A 17069-nucleotide genomic window follows, 5' to 3' on the forward strand; every position below is an offset into this window, starting at 1 on the left:
CTGGCAAATGTGTGGGCTTGTCTAAGTCGGCTGATCATTGGAACAATATTTCGCAATATTTCTGCGTGGAATGAGGATGTAGCCTTGACCCCATTAACCATGTGTTTTAAATCACAGTTTATTAACTCTAGGTCTGGGTGTTGCCTCTGTACTATGGAAGAGGCTGCCCACAGCCTGCAGAGCTATTATAAATCTTCTGAGCAGCACCACAATTTTTGTCAGGTGGGGGTAAGATCCTGATAGTAATTTAGCTTCTCATAGAGTCATCTTTCTAAAAACCATAGGGCATATGGAGAGAAGGAGGTCAGTAAAGCAAGGGGCTTAGTCTAGACTATCAGTTTATCTTTTTCCTTGTGTGTGGAAAAGCAGTGGAACAAACACTGGATTTAAATTTAGATAGTCCCAGGTCAGGGCTGGAATTCTGATTCTACTCCTCACTAGCTATACTTCTTGACTGCTATAAAGCTCAGTTTCTTTCTTTATAATTTGACAATAATAACATAAACAATGTTCAAAGAATGCTAAGGGTTGAGATAGTTGATCTCTATAAAGCACACAGCAAATGGTAAATAAATAATAAACCTAGCCCTTCCCCAGGAAGATAGATACCTCTTTATTCTGAGCTTGCTACACCAAGAGGGACCAAATCTACCAGCTGGGATGAAGATGTTGAGTTACAGTTAAGGGTCAAGGACAGGAAATAGGCGTTGGAATAGAGCTTTCATGACCAGTGGATCTGAAGGCAGTCAGAGTCACACCTGGAGCTGGGATGTCAGGTCCAGTCCTTCTTTGATAGCAGGTGTTGGAAGTGACAAAGCAGTCAAATCCAAGAAATAAACAGACCAAACCTAGATCAGCACCATAACCAGACCCTGGAATTCAGTCCAGGGCAAGAAGAGCTACTCCTCTCCTGGCCTGGTGACATTTGCACATTCTCCAATGTAAGGACTTGTGAGTCCCAAGGCTCTGATAAGGACAAGTAATGATTCATTTGAAATACCACTAGGCTAAGCCTCTTGAAGCCACAGTGACAGTTTTTAATTAATTTTTTTCTTCTTTTCTTTTTTTTTTTTTAATTTGTTTGAATCTGTGTAGTGGTAACCAACATGGAATTCAAATAAATTATCATTGGATAATATTTCTTATTAAATCCTTTGTACTTGATTCTGTGTTTTTACTTGTTTTTGTGTTGTTGTTTAGAAAAATTAGATTAAATAAAACAACTAGATTGTTGGATTAAATTTGGTTCTGTTTACAACATGCTCATAAAGTTTTTTGAACTGTTCTAATTTCAATCAGAACTTGCCACAAAAGAAATGAAATCCAAGACATGAGCTTGCTGTGATAAAATGCTGTGAGTGGCATATAATCCTAATTATTGTCCTTTCTTTCTTTTCTCTTTAATCAGTGCTCACTCTTAGATGAACATCAGTCATTCTATGATTGTGAAACATTTTATTTTATTTTTATTTATAATTAAACTTGTTGAGGTGAAATTGCTTCATAAAATTATATAGGTTTCAAGTGTACAATTCAATAATACATCATCTGTATATTGCATTGTGTGTTTACCATCTGAAGTTAAATTTCCTTCTGTCACCATATATTTTACACCCTTAACCCTTATCGTCCTCACCCCTTCTCCCCTTCCCTCTGGTAAGCACTAAACTGTAGTCCATATTCATGAGTCTCTGTCTTGTCTATTTTTTGCGTTCAGTTTATATCCCACATATAAGTGATATCATATAGTTCTCAATTTTTTCTATCTGACTTATTTCACCTAACATGATAATCTCAAGATCTATCCATGTTGTCGCAAATGGCAGTATTTCATCTTTTCTTATGGCTGAGTAATATTCTATTGTATCTATGTACCAACATCCTCTTTATTGAAACATCTAAGGATACTTCAGTTGTTTTCATGTCTTGGCCACCATGAATAATGCTTCAATGAATATCGGGGTGCATATATCTTTATGGATAAATATTTTCAAAATTCTGGGGTAGATTCTTATGATTTTATATGTGTGTCTGTGCTGAAAATATCCTAATCATTTTTACTTACTCCCCTTTCTAGTGCATGTTCCATATTATGACTCATAAAAAAGTTAGAGTATACAGAAAAATAGAGGGAATCCTGATCTTCTTTATTCCATACCTTTGTTACCTGCTCAGGAGAAGTAATTATATGTAACCATTAGGTGCTGGACACTGTAAGATAAACTTGTAGATATTAAACCCTTTAAATTCTCATAGCAATTAAGTATGTACTTTTATTTTTCTAGTTTCGCAAATGATAAAACAGACAATGAAGTTAAGTAAGGCCCCAAATTATAAGTGACTGAATCAAGTCCCAGTATCAAAGAGTCAGGTTCCAAGTCCTGAATTCTAATTATTGCAATAGATCACGAGAAACAAGAGAATGCAGGAAGCACCACCTGAGATTCTCAGTGTTTTCAAGATTAAGAGCAGTGGTTCTGGTCCAATTTGCCAAACATTCAGTCATTTGGGCCTAAATTATACCAGGAGCTCTCCAGCTGGCACTGTCCCTTCCATCCCAGACATACATAAGTTTCTGTATGTACTTTAGCCTGATGATGTCTCAAAGGCCCTGACTATGAAGTAGGATTGTAAAAATATTATCTTTAACATAGACTTTCATTATATTGACTTTTTAATTAAATTTATTGAGGTGACATTGATTAATAAAATTCTATAGATTTCAAGTGTACAATTCAATAATACAGCATCTGTATATTGTACTGTATGTTCATCCCCCAAATCAAATCTCCTTCTGTCACCATATATTTGACCTCCTTTACCCTATCTACCTCCCAGCCTTCCCCTCTTTCCCTTTGGTAACTACTAAACTGTTGTTTGTGTTCATAAGTCTCTGTTTGTTTGTCTTATTCATTTTTGCTTTCAGTTTATGTCCCACATATAAGTGAAATTATATGGTTCTCAATTTTTCTATATGACTTATTTCACCTAACATGATAATCTCGAGATCTATCCATGTTGTCTCAAATGACAGTATTTCACCTTTTCTTATGGCGGAGTAATATTCTATTGTATCTATGTACCACATCTTCTTTATTGAATCATCTATCTAAGGATACTTCAGTTGTTTCCATGTCTTGGCCACCATGAATAATGCTGCAATGAATATCAGGGTACATATATCTTTATGGATAATGTTTTCAAAATTTGGGGTTAGATACCTAGAAGAGGGTTTGCTGGGTCATATAGTGTTTCTAGTCTTAAGTTTTTGAGGAATCTTCATACTGTTTTTCAGAGTGGCTATATCAATTTACATTCCCACTAGCAGTGTATAAGGTTTCCTTTTCCCCACAACCTCTTCAACACTTGTTATTACTTGTCACTTGATAATAACCATTCTAACATGTGTGAGATAGTATCTCATTGTGGGTTTGATTTAAATTTCCCTAATAGCCAGTGAAGTTGAGCATCTTTTCATATGTTTGTTGGCTGTTTATATGTCTTCTTAGGAGAAGTATCTGTTTAGGTCCTCTGCTCATTTTTTAATTTGACTTTATTTTATTGTTGAATTGAATGAATTTTTTTATGTATTTTGGATATTAGACACTTATCAGAGGCACTGTTTTCAAATATCTTCTCTCATTCAGTTACATACATGGCTTTGTGTTGAGAGAGAGTTGATGGTGGTAGAGCAAACATATTTCTATTTTGTTCAGTTTTGTTTTTCCGCACAGAACAAGCAGTGTCTAAAGGGAAAAAGCATGCCTTCCTTCTCCTGGTTCTTAATGGGATGAAGGAGAAAAACAATTAAGTGGTAATTCCTCTCTGTGATATTGATAAAAGAAGAAATATTTCCCTTTGCTTGATGAACTATACATTATTTCATTCTCAGAAAATGGAGACAAAAGTGGTAAGACTCAAATATGTAGCTTAGTTGAAACTTAGAGGATCAAAAATTACATTCTTAATATTCAACTTTTTAGTTCTCAGATACTCTCATTGACTGCTGCCATCTGTAACCTATCTCTGTGCGTGTGCATGTGTGAAGTTAGTTTGTACTTTTCCCACAGGCATTTCAGCTTTTGGATGAACTACTGTCACTCAATGTTTTCTTTAATTCTTTCTATGGTTTTAAAAGTAAATTTTTATTGAAAAAATATCTTATTTATTAATGAACAGATTATGTCAGCTCATTAAATTTTCGTAAAGTGAACAAACCTGTGTAACTACAACCAAGATTAAGAAATAAAGCATTATCAGCACCCAAGAAACCCTCATGCCCTTTCCCAATTCCTATCTCTGTTGCCAAGTAAGAATGGAATCATACAGTATGTACTTTTTTTATGTCTGACTTTCTTGCTCAACATTATGTTTGAGAGATGTGTGCACATAATTGTATGTAGCAATATTTCATTGTTTCTTATTGTTATCTATTATTTCAGTATAGATTTAATCCAACGGTTAGATCTTGTATAACTATTGTACATTATAGAAATAAGAAAATTGATATTCATACATTTTTTGTGTATATAATTGTATGCCATTTCATCACATGTGTATATTTATGTATCAACCACAATTGTTAAGATGAAGTCCAGCTCCAGTGAAGTATAGAAACTTCATGTTTCTTTTATGTCTCTTTACCCTTACGTGTGGGGTGGGGTCACAGTTTTTTCTGTGGCATTTGGCTAAAGTAAAACAATTATTGTCTAAAAGTTATCTGTCTTGCTGGGCTGCCCCTTCATGGATTTATGGATAGAAAAACCAGGCTTCTCTTGGGGCTTGAGTTTATGTTTCTTATGAGATCTTTAGGTTGCTTATTTTTCCAGCATGCAGTTTGAACTATATGAGAAAACAAAACAAAACAAAACAAAACAAAACAAAACAAAACAAAACAAAACAAAACAAAACAAACAGACAGACAATAAAAAACAGGGAACATTGTCCCAAGCTCTGTATCCAGTCCTCATTCCAGATTTGTATCAAGGATCTTTGAGTGTTCTCATGTTTGTTTTCTATATAATGTCCAATTTTGAATTATATCTTGTTGAAGGACTAAGGAAAAATATGTCTAGTCCATCATGGTCTGGAACCACATTCCTCCCTGTGATTATTCATGTTAGAGATTTACTATTTTTTAATTTTCTTCACAAAACAGGCTTTGGCCTTTGGCTTTGCATTTTTTTTTCCATCCAGTACATTTATTTCCTATGTAATCAATTTCATCTTTTAATTTCATTATTTTATTTTTCTACTTTCTTTGGATTTAATTCACTAAACGTTTTCTGACTTGTTGCAATGGATACTTAGGTACTTGGTTTTAAGCTTTTCTCTTATTTAAATATATATATTTAATCCTAATCTCGTCTCTGAATAGCTTTAGCAATATCTCAAAAGAGTATATAGTATATATTTACTTTTATTATCATTCAGTGTACAGTACAACATTTTCAAATTTGCATTGTTATTACTTCTTTTATCAATAGGTATTTAGAAATGTGCTGCATTATTTCCCAACATTTAGGAATTCTTTATTTATCTTTCTTTTTAATTTTCAGAGAATATTTAGGTTTACAACAAAATTAAGAGAGGAAACATATATCTCCTGCCTCACACATGCATAACCTCCCCCATTATCTATATCACTCATCATAATTATACATTTTTACCAAAAGTGAAACTATACTGACACATAATAATCACCCAAAGTCCATAGTTTATGTTAGAGTTCACTCTTGGTGTTGTATATTCTATGGCTTTGAAAAATGTATAGTGGTGTATATTCATCATTATGATGCCATACAGAGTATTTTCACTGCCCTAAAAATTGACTGTGCTCTTCTCATTTACCTCTTCTTTTCTCTACCAAACCTTGGCACCATTAATCACTTTTCTGTCTCCATAGTTTTGCCTTTTCCAGAATGTCACATAGAATCACACAGTATGCAGCATTTTCAGATTGTCTTCTTTCACTTTGAAACATGCCTTTATGACTCTTCCATGTCTTTTCATAGCTTATAGCATATTTCTTTTTAGTGCTGAATAATATTCCATTTTCTGGATGTACAACAGTTTATTAAATGATTGAGCTACTTAAGGACATTCTAAGTTCTTCTACGTTTTGGCAATTATGAATAAAGCTGCTATAAATATCTACGTGCAGGTTTTTATATGAACATAAGTTTCAACTCTTTGGGGTAAGAACCAAGGAGCACAACTGCTGTATCATTTTCTAAAAGTATATTTAGTTTTCAAGGAGCCACAAAAATGTCTTCCAAAGTGGCTGTACACTTTTGCATTCCAGCAACTTATGAATGAGAATTACTGTTGCTCTCATCCTCACCAACATTTGGCATTGTTACTGTTCTGAATTTTGGTCATTTAAAAGGTATGTAGTGGTGTCTTATTGCTGTTTTATTTTTATTTTTTATTTTTTAACTTATTTATTTATTTATTTATTTTTCCAGTTACAGTTGGCATTCAATATTATTTTATATTAGTTTCACATGAACAGTATAGTAGTTAAAATTTGTATGATTTAAAGTGATTCTCCACAATTAGTCCAGTACCCATCTGTCGTTATATATTGTTATCACAATATTATTAACTATATGTCCTCTGCTGTACTTTCCATCCCCATGACTATTTTGTAACTACTAATTTGTACTTCTTAATCTGTTCACCTTTTTTACTTACCCCAAACCCCTCTCACCTGGCAACCATCATTTCTTTCTTTATATCTATTAGTTTGTTATTTTGTTTGTTCATTTATTTTGCTCTTTAGATTCCACATATAAGTGAGATCATATGGTATTTGTCTTTCTCTGTCTGACTTATTTCACTTAGCATAATACCATGCTCTAGATCCATCCATGGTACAAACAGTAAAATTTCATTTTTTATGGCCAACTAATATCCCATTGTATATATCTACAACATCATCTTTATCAAATTATCTATTGATGAGCACATACATGGCTTCCATATCTTGACTATTGTAAATGATGCTGCAATTAATATAAGGGTGCATATATTTTTTTGAATTAGTGAATTAGTGAATTATGACCCGGAAGTGGAATTGCTGGGTTACAAGGTATTATTATTTTTATTTTGTTTTTTGAGAAACCTCCAAACTCTTGTCTATAGTGGCTGCACCAATTTGCAATCCCACCAACAGTGCACAAAGGTTGTCTCTTTTCCACATAATCATTAACACTTGTCGTTTGTTGATTTATTGATGATAGCTATTCTAACAGGTGCGAGGTGATAATTCATTGTGGTTTTAATTTGCATTTCTCTGGTGATTAGTAATGTTGAACATGTTTTCATATGCCTGTGGTCATCTGTATATTCTTTTTGGAGAAATGTATATTCAGATCTTCTGCCCACTTCTTAATTAGATTATTAGGTTTTTTATTTTTGGTGTTGAGTGAGTTCTTCTGGATGCTAACCTCTTATCAAATGTATCATTGCTGAATATCTTCTCCCAGTTGGCATGTTGTCTTTTCATTTTGTCGATGATTTCCTTTCCTGTGCAAAAATTTTATTTGACATAGTCCTATTTGTTTATTCTTTTGTTTCCCTTGACTGAGGAGATATATCAGAAAAAATATTATTAAGAGCAATGTCAGAAATTTTACTGCCTATATTTTCTTCTAGGAGTTTTAAGTCTTTAATTCATTTTAAGTTTATTTTTGTATATGGTATAAGTGGTGGTCTGGTTACATTTTTTGCATGTATCTGTCCAGTTTTCCCAATATCATTATTGAATAGACTGTCTTTATCCACATTGTATATTCTTGTCTCTTTTGTCATAGATTAACTGAGCATATACACATGGGTTTATTTCTGTGTTCTCTATTCTGTTCCATTGATCTATGTGTCTGTTTTTATGCCAGTACTATGCTATTTTGATTAGGATAGCCTTATAATATACTTTGATATCATGTAGCATGATGCTCCGCCCCCAAAGTATTTTTCTTCTCAAGATGGCTGTGACTATTCAGGGTCTTTCGTGGTTCTATATAAATTTTAGAATTATTAGTTATACTTTTGGGGAAAATGACATTGCTGTTTTGATAAGAATTACATTAAATCTATGGATTGATTTGGGTAGCATAGACATTTTAACAATGTTAACTCTTCCTATCTAGGAGCACGGTATATGTTTGCATCTATTCATATCTTCTTCAATTACTTTCTTTAATGTCTTAGAATTTTCTAAGTACAGGACTTTTACCTCTTTGGATAAATATATTCCTAGGTATTAAATTATTCTGATGCACTTAAAAATGGGATCGTTTTCTTAATTTCTCTTTCTGATAGTTTGTTCTTGGTATATAAAAATGCAACCAATTTCCAAATATTAATTTTTTATTCTACTATTTTAAATTTTTTAATTTATAGGTTCAAATAATTTTTGGTGAAATCTTTAAGGTTCTTTACATATCATATAATGTCATCTGCAAATAATGACAGTTTTACTTCTTCCTATCCAACTTATATGCCTTTTTTTGCCTTATTTAATTATTGTGGCTAGGACTTTCAGTACTACATTGAATAAAAATGTTGAAAGTAGACACCTCTGTCTTGTTTCTGATCTTAAGGAAAATGCTTTTAGCTTTTCAGCATTGAGTATGGTGTTAGCTTTGAGTTTGTCACATATGACCTTTGTTATGATGAGATATGTTCCCTTTATTACCACTTTGCTGAGAGTTTTTATCATAAAAAGATACTGGGTTTTGTTGAGTGCTTTTACTGCATCTATTAATAGGAGTGTATACTTTTTATCTTTCATTTTGTTTAAGTGGTATATCACATTAATTGATTTGCAGGTATTGATTCAAACTTACATTCCGGGAATAAATTCTAGTTGATAATGGTATATAATCTTTTTAGTGTATTGCTTAATTCAGTTTACTAATATTCTGTTTAGAATTTTTGCATCTACATTCATCAAGGATATCAATCTATAACTTTCTTTATTTTGTAATGTCATTGTCTAGTTTTGGAATCAGGGTAATGCTGGTCACATAATATTAATTTGGGAGCCTTCCCTCATCTTGAAATTTTTGGAATAGCTTGAGAAGAATAGATGTTGATTCTTCTTTGAATGTTTGGTAAAATTTACCTGTGAAGCCATCTGGTCCAGGATTTTATTTGTTGGAAATTTTTTGATTACTGATTCCATATCATTAGTAGTCATTGGTCTGTTCAAATTTTCTGTTTCTTCTTAATGCGATCTCAGGATACTGAGTTTCTAGGAATTTATTTCTTTCAGATTGTCCAATTTGTTGGCATATAATTTTTCATAGTATTTTTTTTATAAACCTTTGTATTTCTGTCGTGTCAGTGATTACTTCTCCTCTTTTTCATTTCTAATTTTATTTATTTGGGGCCTCTCTCTTTTTTCATTGATGAGTCTGGTTAAAATTTCATCATTTTTTAAAAATTTTTTTCAAAGAACCAGTTTTGGTTTCATTCATCTTTTTCATTGTTTAGTCTCTATTTTGTTTATTTCCACTCCAACTGGTGTTATTTCCTTTCCTCTACACTCTTTGGCTTTTGTTTGCTGTTCTATTTCTACTTCTTATAGGTCTAAGGTTAGATTATATTTGAGATTTTTCATATTTGATATTTTTCCTGTTTCTTGAGGTAGGCCTGTATTGTTATGAGTTTCCTTCTTTTTACTGGTTTTGCCTTGCCCCATAAATTTATGTTCATTGTGTTTTTATTTTCATTTATCTGAAGGTATCTTTAGATTTTTTCCTTGTTGCATTGTTAACTCATTCATTGTTTAGTAGCATGTTATTTAGTCTCCATGTGTTTGTGTATTTTTCATTTCTTTTCTTGTATTGTGATCAAAGAAGACACTTATATGGTTTCACTCTTCTTAAATTTATTGAGACTTGTTTTGTTGTCTGTTATGTGGTCTATCTTGAAAAATGTTTCATGGGCACTGGTAAAGAATGTATACACTATTGCTTTGGGGTCATATGACATAAAAAGATTAGTTAAATCCATCTAGTCCAGTGTGTCATTTAAGGCCTCTATTTCTTCATTGATTTGATGTGTAAAAGATCTGTCCATTGGTGTCAATAGGGTACTAGAATCCTCTACTATGAATGTATTATTTTCAATTTCTCCTTTTATGTTAGTCAATATTTTCTTTATATATTTAGGTGCTCCTATATTGGGTACATAAATGTTTACAAAGGTCATATCCTCTTGTTGGATTAATTAATTTATCATTATAAAAGTTTTTCTTTGTCTTATTATAGTCTTTGTTTTAAAGTCTATTTTGTCTAATATAAATATTACTACTCTTTTTTGTTTGTTTTCATTTGCATAAAATATCTCTTCCCATCCCTTTACTTTCAATCTCTGTATGTTTTTAAGTCTGTAATGGGTTTCTTGTAAGCAGCATATGTAAGGGTCTTATCCATTCAGCCACCATATATCTTTTTATTGGAGCATTTAAACCATTTACATTTAAACTTTTGTTGTTAGATATGTAATTATTGCCATTTATTATTAATATTTTTTCTTCTTCCTATAGAAGTCCTTTTAACATTTCTTATAATACTGGTTTGATGGTAATAAACTCCTTTAGATTTTTCTTATCTGGGAAGATTTATCAGTACTTTGATGCCAAATGTTAGTTTTGCTGGGTAGTGTCATCTTGGTTGTAGGTCCTTGCTTCCATCACTTTAAATATTTCATGCCAATTCCTTCTGGCCTTCAAAGTTTCTGCTGAAATGTCAGTTGATGGTCTTATGGGAGCTCTCTTTTAAGTAATTAGCTGACTTCCTCTTACTGCTTTTAAAATTCCCCCTTTGTCTTTAATTATGAAGTGTGTTGGTGTGAGTTTCCTCTTTGGTTTCATCTTATTTGTTAATTATGATGTGTTTTAATTATGATGTGTCTTGGTGTGGGTTTCCTCTTTGGGATCATCTTATTTGTTACTCTCTGTACATTCTGGGCTTGAATGTCAGTTTCCTTTGCCAGGTTAGGGAAGGTTTCGATTATTATTTCTTTAAAAGATTTTCAGTTCTTTGCTCTCTCTCTTCTCCTGCTACCCCTATAATGTGAATGTGTTTGACATCTCAGAGGTATCTTAAACTATTTTTAATTTTTTATATTCTTTTGTTGTTGTTGTTGCTTTTCCTATTGGAGATTGTCTGCTACCTTGTCTTTCCAATTACTGATTCAATTCTCTGCTTCATTTAACCTGCTGTTGATTTTCTCTGGTGTATTCTTTATTTCAGTTATTGTATTCTTTATTTATGACTTTTTTTCTTGGTTTCTTTTTTATGCTTAATATTTCTTCGTTGAAGTCCTCACTAAGCTTTTTTTTTGAGCATTTAATCAATATTTTGAAATCTGTATCTGGTACATTGCTTGCCTCCATTTTGTTCGAGTTCTTTTTCTGGAGTTTCCTCTTATTTTTTTATATGAAACATGTTGTTTGTCTCTTCATTTTAGGTATATATAGATATAGATATATGTATATATCTATATATATATATGTATATTGCAATTCTGTATAAAAAAGAATGAGAAAATAAAAGCTTTTATTTTATCTTCACTTAGATATTTCTTTAAAGCTCTTTCTCACTTTATATGGATCTGAGTTTCTAACCTATATTATTTTCCTTCTCTAAATAACTTCTTTTAAAATTTCTTGCAAGACAAGTGTCCTGGCAACTAATTCTTCCAATTTTTTGTCTGAAAAAGCTTTTTTAATTCAGTTTTAAAGGATAATTTTGTAGGGTTCAGAATCCTAGGTCAGTGGTGTTTTTCTCTCAAAATTTTAAATATTTCTCTTCTCTTTTTGTTTGTGTGGTTTTTGAGGAGAAGTCAAATATAATCTTAACTTTATCCCTCAATAGCTAAGTTTTTTCTCCTATGGCTTCTTTAAGACTTTTTTCTTTATTTTCTATTTACTCTCATTTGAAAATGATATGCTTAGGTATAGGTTTGTTTCTTTTTGTTTTTGTTTGTTTGCTTTATCATGCTTGGTGCTCTATAAGATTTCTGTGTCTGTGGTTTGGTTTCTGACATAAATTTGAGGAAATCTCATTTACTATAGTTTCAAATATTTTCTCTGTTCCTTTCTATCTTCTCCTTCTGGCATTCCCATTATGCATATGTTGCTCTTTTTGTAGTTGTCCCACAGTTTTAGGATATTCCATTCTGTCTTTTTTTTAAGTTTTTGTTCTCTTTGCTTCTTTATTTTTTGAGGGTTCTATTTATAAATCCTCTAGCACAGAAATTCTTTCCTCAGCCATGTCCAGTCTACTAATAAACCCATGAAGAGTGTTCTTCATTTCTGTTACAGTGTGTTTGATCTTTAGCATTTGGGGGTTGGGGGAAAGGGGCAGGTGGTTCTTTCTTAGAATTTTATCTCTCTTCTTATCTCTCCCATCTGTTTTTGTATGGTGTCTATTTTATCTATTAGAGCCATTAGTATATTAATCATAGTTGTTTTAAATTCTCGATCTTATAATGCCAATATCACTGCCATGTCTGGTTCTAGTGTTAGGGGAAGGAAATCATTCTATAATCTTAGGATTAAATCTCTGTCTTCTAGTGAGTCTATGCCTCTGGAATATAAACTTCACAAGTGTCTTTCAGTGTTGTTAACCACTTTAGGTGGGGCAGGATGGCTAGAGTGAGCTGGAGATGGGTCTTTACCTTCCCCAGGTCAGTGAGGCTTTGGTAATAACCCAGCAAGTTAGATTCTGGTTAATAAGCTTCCCTAAGGTTAGGCCTTATTAAGAAGAGTGCAATGCTCTAGTATATTTCAAAATGGTTCCTTTTCCTCTTCTGCCAGAAGCACAAGGGGGTTTGCCTCTAATATTTACTGTGGGAACTCAGTCAAGCTCCTAGAGGTAAAACTAACAATATCGTGGGGCCCTCCTATGGCTGGGACCCCTTGAGTTTTTAATTCTCAGACTTGTCTGAACTAAGCCTCTAGCAATTTATCAATTACAGCTCAGATTTTCCTACCCCACCCATCACTGGTTCCCAAGGCAGTTTCCTCCTGGTTCCCAAGGCGGTTTCCTCTTGTGAGTCTCTGCTCTGGTAAACCATGACTCCTTGTATTCTTCTGTCTGTTTCTCCAATCTTAGGAGCAGTGGTTTGCCCTGTTTCCTCTCCTCTCTTATGGATCCAAGAAGAGTTATTGATTGTTTGGTCTATTCAACTTATTTCTCTATTATTAATGTCAGCAAATACCTTAAGGGAGAAACAACCAAGTGTTGAGCTTTTTTATGTGGTTTACTTCTCAAGGATTTTTGCCACTTAATTCCTAGCTATTTTAGTATCTCTTCAATGCTTTCAACAACTATTTATGTTGCATTATATCTGGATTTGAAAATTTTTCTTGGCAGAAGTGTTGGTACACTTTAAGCTACTCTATTTTGGTAAGACTTAGAAATCCCCTCTAATTTTCATTTTATGAGATATAGAGTAACATATAGCAACAACTCTAAAATTAGGAAGATCTGTAATCCATTTCTGGCTCTGTCACTTACTCATTTTGAGAACTTAGACCTGTTTCCTTAACCGCTTCTTGACCAAATTTACAAAGTCATATGATTGTTGTAGCTGAAATTTTAATTGGAAAATAAATAATAAATAAGAATAAATAAATAAATAAATAAATAAATAAATAAATAAATAACAAAATATGGTTAAGTCTATGAAGGAATTACAATTATGCATCACTGGAATATATGTATTATTTAATTAATTGGAAATGGATAACATCCCTCATGGAAACAGAATAAGGAAAAACAATAGATTTCAAAACAAAGTTCTGAGAAACTTCATCAACATTGAAATTGGATAGAGAAGGAGAGTTGAGAATAAGTTGAGAAATGAGAATATAAGTAGAACAAAAAAGTAGACAGCTCTGTCAAATATTGCTACGACATAAAGTAATATCAGGGCAAAGTATTGACCACTGGATTTTACAATGTTAAAATTGTTGGAAATTTTGACAAAAGTAGTTTCAGTAGATTTTTGTGGACAAACCAGATAAAGATGAGTGGAAGAATAAACTAGAGATTTTAAAAAAAAGGGAGACTGCTTGCTTAGACTTTTTCAAGTTTAGCCTTAAAGAGAAGACAGGAAGTGGAGTTATGCTTACAATATCTCGATAAAGGGCTTCTCAAAACCTGCCTCTTTCCATCTAATAAACTGCAGAGCTTCTCAGTCTCAACACTGGTTTCCCTCATCTTTTTCAATAAATAAGCCCTTCGCCTTTGTTGCCCATTCATACAGCTTCCCTTTCTCCTTTTCTTTTACTCAGTAGTACAACTAATATTATATTGGTTCAGCATTTTTGGTTTTTAATTGTAGTTGAGTTCTTTTTATTTTTTAAAATAATATTTCATATTATGGTTACATTAGATAAATTATTGGTAGTTTATATATCCTATTTATTTAAGCTTTTCAAAGTAGCACAATAATCTGTTCTAAAATAGTGTAATCAAGTTGCAGAGTCCCTACAGAAAAATCAAAAGATAGATTGCAGACAAAGCAGCATGGTGAAGTAGAAAAGCCACAGGATTCTGAGCCAGGAAAATCCTGAGTTCAAGTCCAACTTATGTGTGTCCTTTGGGGTAATTTGTTAATCTTAATTGTATAGATTATATATGTAGAGAGATAGAGATTTATTCATATAAAGATTATATATAAATGGTATGTATTTTACATGTAAATTCTATCATTTAAATATACATTTGATTAATTTAAATTTAATTATATATTCATATATGTAATCAAATGTATCTATATCTATCTGTATACTTGCTATTGGCAACTTATCTTTTCTATCTCCTAGGCATCATTCAGTTCAATACAATTAATTTAAAAAAATGTATTTTGCAACAACCTGGATCAAATAGGTGGTTTTTGAAACTTTTCATCTCCTTTGATTTCATAGGCTATATACTGAGTCTGAAGTTCTGGAAACTATTTCTCTATCACTACTTTCAAAATTATGTCAACGACTATTTTGTAGAACCAGTCTTCCTTTCTCACAGTCACCTAATTTTTACTTCTTTCCCCAGATTTCCAGCCAAATTCTGCCAAATTACTCTGCATTTTCATATTACCACCCAAATCACTTGCTGCTCAATCTTTAGTTCATCAAATTTAAAATAGTCTGCCTTCTCTCAAGTCCTGTCCTCAAGGCTAGCTACATAATTTGTGGGGACATATAGGGCAAGGTAAAAATGGGATTTATCTCGTTCAAAAAACAGAAAAAATGTAGTTAAAAATGTAAAACTAGAGATGGCAAAGAAACATGGTGGACTGAGAGACGTCCTCAGATCTCTCCCTCTGAAACAACAATAGGCTAAACATCTTAAAGTAAAAACAAAAACAAAAAAACACTCAAACTGCACACCAGCACGTCTGAGCATGGGATCTGCACATAAGAGCTACCACAGGTCAGAACCCCGGGTGTCAGGTGGTGGACTCAGAGAAATAAAGAAGCTGCCCCTCGAAGCCTCCAAAGCTCCTTGCAGAAGTAGGGGGAGGGGTGAAAGTGCATCAACTTCCCTGATCAGCCTGCCTGGAAGAGCCAGAAATTCTAGCAGCTCACAGCAGGGCCCAGTCATCAGGGCAGAAAGCAGAGAAGCAAGACCAGGCAGCAGAAAAACGACAGATGATTTTTACTGGCCCCAGTTGCAAAACCGAGGCTGAGCCACAGCCCCCAACCTCCAAATCAGAGGGCGCCACCCCCATACCCTCCAAGACAGAACACTTCGGAGCCCCCATGGAAATCTGAGTATACGCTACCGAAACTGTTGCTAACACTGACAGGGACTGAAATTGAGAGTAGCAAGAGTGATTATCTATAAGAAAATGTAAAAAAGACATTTAAGCTTTATATAAAGCAAGGATCCAAGAGGCTTAGACGTCACCTACTGGAAACCAAAAGAAAAGTGCCTTCTTTGCAGCAGGCTAAAGAGAGACTTTTATATAATACATCTTCTTTCTGGAAAAACAACAGAATACATGTTCATTAATGCCCAGGTGGAGAAATAGTCCATTAAACAGCATGAACAACCAAGGTGACAAGGCATCTCAGAAAGAAACAGAAAAATCTCCAGAAAATAAGCTTACAGACATATAAATATGTGACTTAAATGACAGAAATAAATGACAGAGAATTCAGGATGGTACTTCTGAAACAACTCAGTGAGATCCAAAACAACTCAAATCAACACTTTCAGGAATTGAAAAAAACAGCTAGATGAGCAGAGCAAGGAGATTGAAACCCTCAAAAAAAAAAATAGAATTTCTGGAGATGAAGAACACACTGCAAGAGATGAAAAATGAAATAGCAAGCTTGGAAAATAGAGTTCACCAAGTGGAGAAAAGGATCAGTGATATTGAAGACAGAAATCTAGAAATAAATCAGAAAGAAGAAGAGAGAAACCAAAGAATGAAAAATAATGGAAGAGAAATACAAGAAATGGCTTATCCCATCAGAAGAGGAAACAAAGAATAACGGGCATTACCAAAGGTGAAGAAAAGGATCAGGGACTAGAAAGCATTTTCAGACAAATAGTGGATGAGAATTTCTCAAATCTAAGGAATGATCTGGAGCTTGGAATTCAAGAAGCCCATAGAACACCCAATTATCGCAACCCAAAAAGGCCTTCACCAAGACACATTGTATTAAAGTTATCAAAAATTAGCGACAAAGACAGAATTCACAGGGCAGCCAGGGAAAAGAAGATGGTACCTATAAAGGAAAACCAATTAGATTATCAATGGACTTCACAGCGCAAACTTTACAAGCAGAAAGGAATGGAATCAAATATTTAAACTATTAAATGAAAGGAAATACCAGCCTAGAATAATGTATCCAGCTAAGCTCTCCTTTAGATATGAAGGAGAAATTAAGACCTTTCCAGGCATACAAAAATTGAGGGAATTCTCCACTACGAGGCCTGCACTACAGGAAATACTGAAAGGTGTCAGCTCATCTAAAACAAAATAACAAAATGAAACAAAATAAAATAAAAAACATAATTAGGAGTAAAGTG

The sequence above is a fragment of the Pteropus medius genome, unplaced genomic scaffold, assembly GCF_902729225.1.
Source record: "Pteropus medius unplaced genomic scaffold, Ma_sr-lr_union100, whole genome shotgun sequence".
In the NCBI taxonomy this organism is placed as follows: domain Eukaryota; kingdom Metazoa; phylum Chordata; class Mammalia; order Chiroptera; family Pteropodidae; genus Pteropus; species Pteropus medius.